The sequence below is a fragment of the Triticum dicoccoides genome, chromosome 3A (assembly GCF_002162155.2).
Source record: "Triticum dicoccoides isolate Atlit2015 ecotype Zavitan chromosome 3A, WEW_v2.0, whole genome shotgun sequence".
NCBI lineage: Eukaryota > Viridiplantae > Streptophyta > Magnoliopsida > Poales > Poaceae > Triticum > Triticum dicoccoides.
Genome location: NC_041384.1, coordinates 728,005,724 through 728,010,883, shown reverse-complemented (window position 1 = coordinate 728,010,883; position 5,160 = coordinate 728,005,724).

Sequence of the window (5,160 nt, the reverse complement as noted above, 5' to 3'; positions counted from 1 at the left end):
GCCCTCGCCGCCCCCGGCTGGCGCTGCTGCTTCGCTACAGCAGCGGCCGGCGCCCCGCCGCGCTCGGCAGCCTCGCCCCACGTCTGAACGGGCTTCGGCCCCGACGGGCGGCCGCCCGTTAACCGCCCCGCACCGCTGGCTTTGTGCCACTGCCAGCGGGGCCCCAGGCCCCCTTTTTTTTATACAAAAAAGAAATTAAATAAAATAATAATAAAATAAAATGATAAATGTAAAAACAATTAATTAAATAGTTAATTAACTAAATTAACCTTGCTTAATTAACCTAACCACATAATTAGTCTTAACTAAACTGTTAGGTTAGCTGTGGTGTCAATGATAGATGAGCCCCACAACCCTCTTGATTAGTCAATGCAGTCAAAGTTGACTGTTGACCCTGCTAACATCAGCATGACGTCCTGCTGGCGAAATAAGTCCATTTTCGAATTAATATAATTTTAGCATATTATTAAAACTTTAGAAAATCATAGACAATTATCCGTAACTCGGATGAAAAAGTTTTCTATATGAAATTTGCTCAAAATTTCGAGACGAATCCGAATACGTAGTCCGTTTGTCCGTCACATAACCCTAGCATAGCGAACACACAACTTTCCCTGTCCGATTCATCTGCCTGAAAATACGAAACACCAGGAATACTTTCCCGGATGTTTTTCCCCCTTCGCCGGTATCGCCTATCCCTACTTTAGGTCACCCCTAGCACAACATATTGCCGCGTCTTACTTTGTGTTACATTTGATTGCTCTGTTATTTATTGTGTCCCCCCTCCGTTACTCCTTTCCGGTAGACTTCAAGACCGCTGTTGATGCGACTGAGTACGACTTCGGTGTTGGCGACCCCTCTCTCTTGCCAGAGCAACCAGGCAAGCCCCCCCTGATCACCAGATATCGCCTATTCTTCTCTATACTGCTTGCATTAGAGTAGTGTAACATGTTACTGCTTTCAGTTAATCCTATACTGCTACATAGCCTGTCCTTGCTACTACTGTTGATACCTTACCTGCAATCCTAAATGCTTAGTATAGGATGCTAGATTATCATCAGTGGCCGTACACTCTTGTCAGTCTGCCATGCTATACTAGTGGGTCGTGATCACTTCAGGAGGTGATCACGGGCATACTATATACTTTACACTGTTACATTACCGGTGATACTGTTTGGAGTTGGGGGCTGAAGGGGCAGGTGGCTCCATCCAGGTAGTGGTGGGCCTGAGTTCCCGACGGCCCCCGACTGTTACTTTGAGGCGGAGCGACAGGGCAGGTTGAGACCACCTAGGAGAGAGGTGGGCCTGGCCCTGGTCGGCGTTCGCGGTTACTTCAAAATAACACGCTTAACGAGATCTGGGTATTTGATTTGAGTCTGGCTACTGGCCTATACACACTAACCATCTACGCGAGGACAATTATGGGCACTCGATGTCGTGGTATCAGCCGAAGCCTTCGTGACGTCAGCGACTGAGCGGCGCGCGCCGGATTGGACTGGAACACCTGCTAGGCTAGGTCTGCTTCCGACTGCGTTCGCAACGTGCAGGTGTGCAAAGGGCGATGGGCCCAGACCCCTGCGCCATAGGATTTAGACCGGCGTGCTGACCTCTCTATTGTGCCTAGGTAGGGCTGCGATGTGTTGAACTTCCGAGGCCGGGCATGACCCAGAAAAGTGTGTTCGGCTAAATGGGATCGAGCGTGTTGGGTTATGTGGTGCACCCCTGCAGGGAAGTTAATCTATTCGAATAGCCGTGATCTTCAGTAACAGGACGACTTGGAGTTGTACCTTGACCTTATGACAAATAGAACCGGATACTTAATAAAACACACCCTTCAAGTGCTAGATACAACCGGTGATCGCTATCTCACAGGGCGACGAGGGGAGGATCATCGGTTAGGATTATGCTATGCGATGCTACTTGGTGAACTTACCATCTACTCTCTTCTTCTGCTGCAAGATGGAGGTTATCAGAAGCGTAGTCTTCGATATGACTAGCTATCCCCCTCTTACTCCGGCTTTATGCAGTTCAGTCCACATATGATACCCTTTTCCATTTGATACCAATGCATACATATGTAGTGTACCTCCTTGCTTGCGAGTACTTTGGATGAGTACTCACGGTTGCTTTGCTCCCCCTTTTCCCCCTTTCTGTACCCGGTTCTTGCGACCAGATGATGGAGTCCAGGAGCCAGAGGATCCCGAGGATGATTCTACGTGGAGTTCGACTTCGAGGAGTAGTTAGGAGGTCCCAGGCAGGAGGCCTCGCCTTTTCGATCGTTCCTACTTTTGTGCTAGCCTTCTTAAGGCAAACTTGTTTAACTTATGTCTGTACTCAGATATTGTTGCTTCCGCTGACTCTTGTGCCTTCGAGCATTTATATTCGAGTCTTCGAGGCCCCTGGCTTGTAATATAAATCTTGTATTATTTTAATTTATATCTAGAGTTGCATTGTGATATCTTCCTGTGAGTTCCTGATCTTGGTCGTACACATTTGCGTGCATGATTAGTGTACGGTCAAATCGGGAGCGTCACACTAACTTAGTGTGTCTGTAAATGGACTAGTATAATTCATATAAGGACCTCCACATTGCAACACGTTGTCCTTAGTTCCTTTCCATGAACTTGATATGAAGTTTTGCACCACTTAGTTTCGCCTGGCCAAGCATGTGGGATTCCGGATATTTTCAATATCTCACTTTAGGTGAATTATCTAATATTCTTAATTCTTGGATGATCCATGTCATTGCTTGTTAATTTTACTAGATGATACGTTGCAAGTTACTGCGAGAATGTATTGCAATATATTTTAGTGAGAACTACTCCCTCCGTCCCGTAATATAGGAGCTTTTTTGCACTCGCGTAGAGTAAAAAACACACTTATATTATGAGATAGAGGGAGCAAAAATTAAAATTAAAATTATTTATTGTGTTTAATTATAGTATTGTTGCAAAAAGTATTAAATATAAATAGTATGATACACCTTACAACGAACTAACCAACGAATTTCTTTACTTGTTGCCAACCAGCGAAATAGACAAGGGTGATTTCGTCCTACATCCTTTAAATTTCTGCGCCTTGGTCACCGTGGCAGAAAAAATACACCTTACAAAAAGGAATGGATGCAGTAGAGTGGAAATTATCATGCATGTTGACATGTTGAGATGACATTTTCTCTATGTATGGTTTCATGTTGAGGTGTCTCTTTTTCCCGACATGTTACATGCTGAGGGTGACATGCTTGCATGTTGAGAGAAATAAGGCAACAGAGGCTAAGTACTTAGATATAGAAGATCGGTTCATGACTATGATCTTTTCACTCTGGCAGCGCAGAGGAGCCATGACATTATACACTGTGTAAGTCTGTTTCCTAAAATACATTAGTCGGCATAATTAACTGCATTTATTATGCACTAATGACAACTCATAGTGATTCAACAAGGACTTGGAACACAGACACCGGTGAAGATTTAGAATAGGTTACTTTTGCTATGCTAAGAAAATGTCATGCCGGCTTTGTTTAATGAAATATGTTGAAAATGTGATGAATGTGGTCCGATTTAAATAAATATCATCCTGCTTGCATGGAAGTCGTATGGTTTGTTCAAATTCCATTCGAAATGTGTAGGGATGTTCGACTCGTACATGGTTAGATGGCTGCCTCCTGTATCCATGGCCGTGGACGTATCTGAACGTATTTGCAGACGGATGCTATGTACGTTTTAGGGGTCCACATTTGAGATGCTCTAACTCCTTAAATGCCGAGTAGTTAAGTTTTGAGGGTGCTTTGAGGACTTAGCCTTTAAACGAAAAAAAGACTTGTATGGAAGGGGCTAGAGATGCGGGAAATGCCCTCTGGTTCCTAGGTGTATATACACTCTATATGGGTCAAAAACAGGTTAATAATAAAATAAAAAATGAAAAAAAGTTCAGAATATTTTTTGAATAAACTTGACTTTCTTTTACACTAGTATATAAATTTTCGTAAATAAAAAACATGTTGACCTCTAGGCAAAAAGACAAAAGTATTGATATATATACAAGTCACTATACACACTTTTTTAGCCAAGGTTCTTTTTGGCCCTGAAAGTCAACGGTTTTTTTTCTTTTGTGGGTTTTTTTACGAGTACAAAGAAGGTCAACTTTATTTCAAAAAAAAATCATTTTTCGACTTTTTATTTAATTAATATTTATTATTTTTCATATATGGTGTATATACACCCATTTATATTTATCTATACCTAATATTAAAAGACGGAACCTTTCATAGTTCTTCATACGTCGCCTTTTTATATCCGTTGATTTTGTGTTAACCACAAAGATTGACGGCTGAGATTAAAAAAAAAAATAGATGTACACACGGGTAATGAAATAACTAAATGATTCACTCGCGTTCATTGTATGATATAACTCCTACGAGGTCGAGCACAGCAGACTCCTCGCCAATGTGGCAAGGAGATGGCAAGGCTGAGTGCGCCCAAGCAGGCTGGGTCGCCGATGCGGCAAGGAATTCTTCTCCTCTCTCTCGCTGCACCTTCGTCCTCCCTCTCTCTGTACACCGGAAGGAACAAGGGCGGTGGGCATCAACCATGACTTAAATCATGCACAGCAGACAATGCTCGCGGCGGCCGGCCAGAGAAGACATGCGGCGGCCGGCCAGAGGAGGCGTGCGACGGACTAAGCACTCACGCTGTGGTGGTAGCCAGTGCATGCATCAGCGACAACTAGGGCGCGCCATGACGAGGCCAGCTAGGACGTACATTGGCGGAGCGGGCTAGGTCGCGCGGCCGCTGCGTGGCCGGGCTGCATCGTTTAGGCAAGACAACCATCTGGCGTGTTGTGCATGTGTGTGTGTGTGTGTGATGTTGTCCGCCTGATGTGCTTGCGTGTTGGCTGGCAGAAGATGCTCAGCCGACTGGCACGCGTGGTGTGCGGCTGTCTTCAGGTTTGTGCGTGCATGTTGGCTGCTGGCGTGCTACAAGTGCGTGTGGCTGGCCGGCTTGTTGTCTGCCTTCTGTTTGAAACCTCGTGGAATCAAGTTTTCAGAGTAGTCCGTGAATTTAACATCAGCGTTCAGTCAACTTTTAAAGCTGCGCCCCATGTGTTTGAGATAATGTGAGATAATGTGTGATAGCGTGCCACGAACCAGGACTAAAGGGT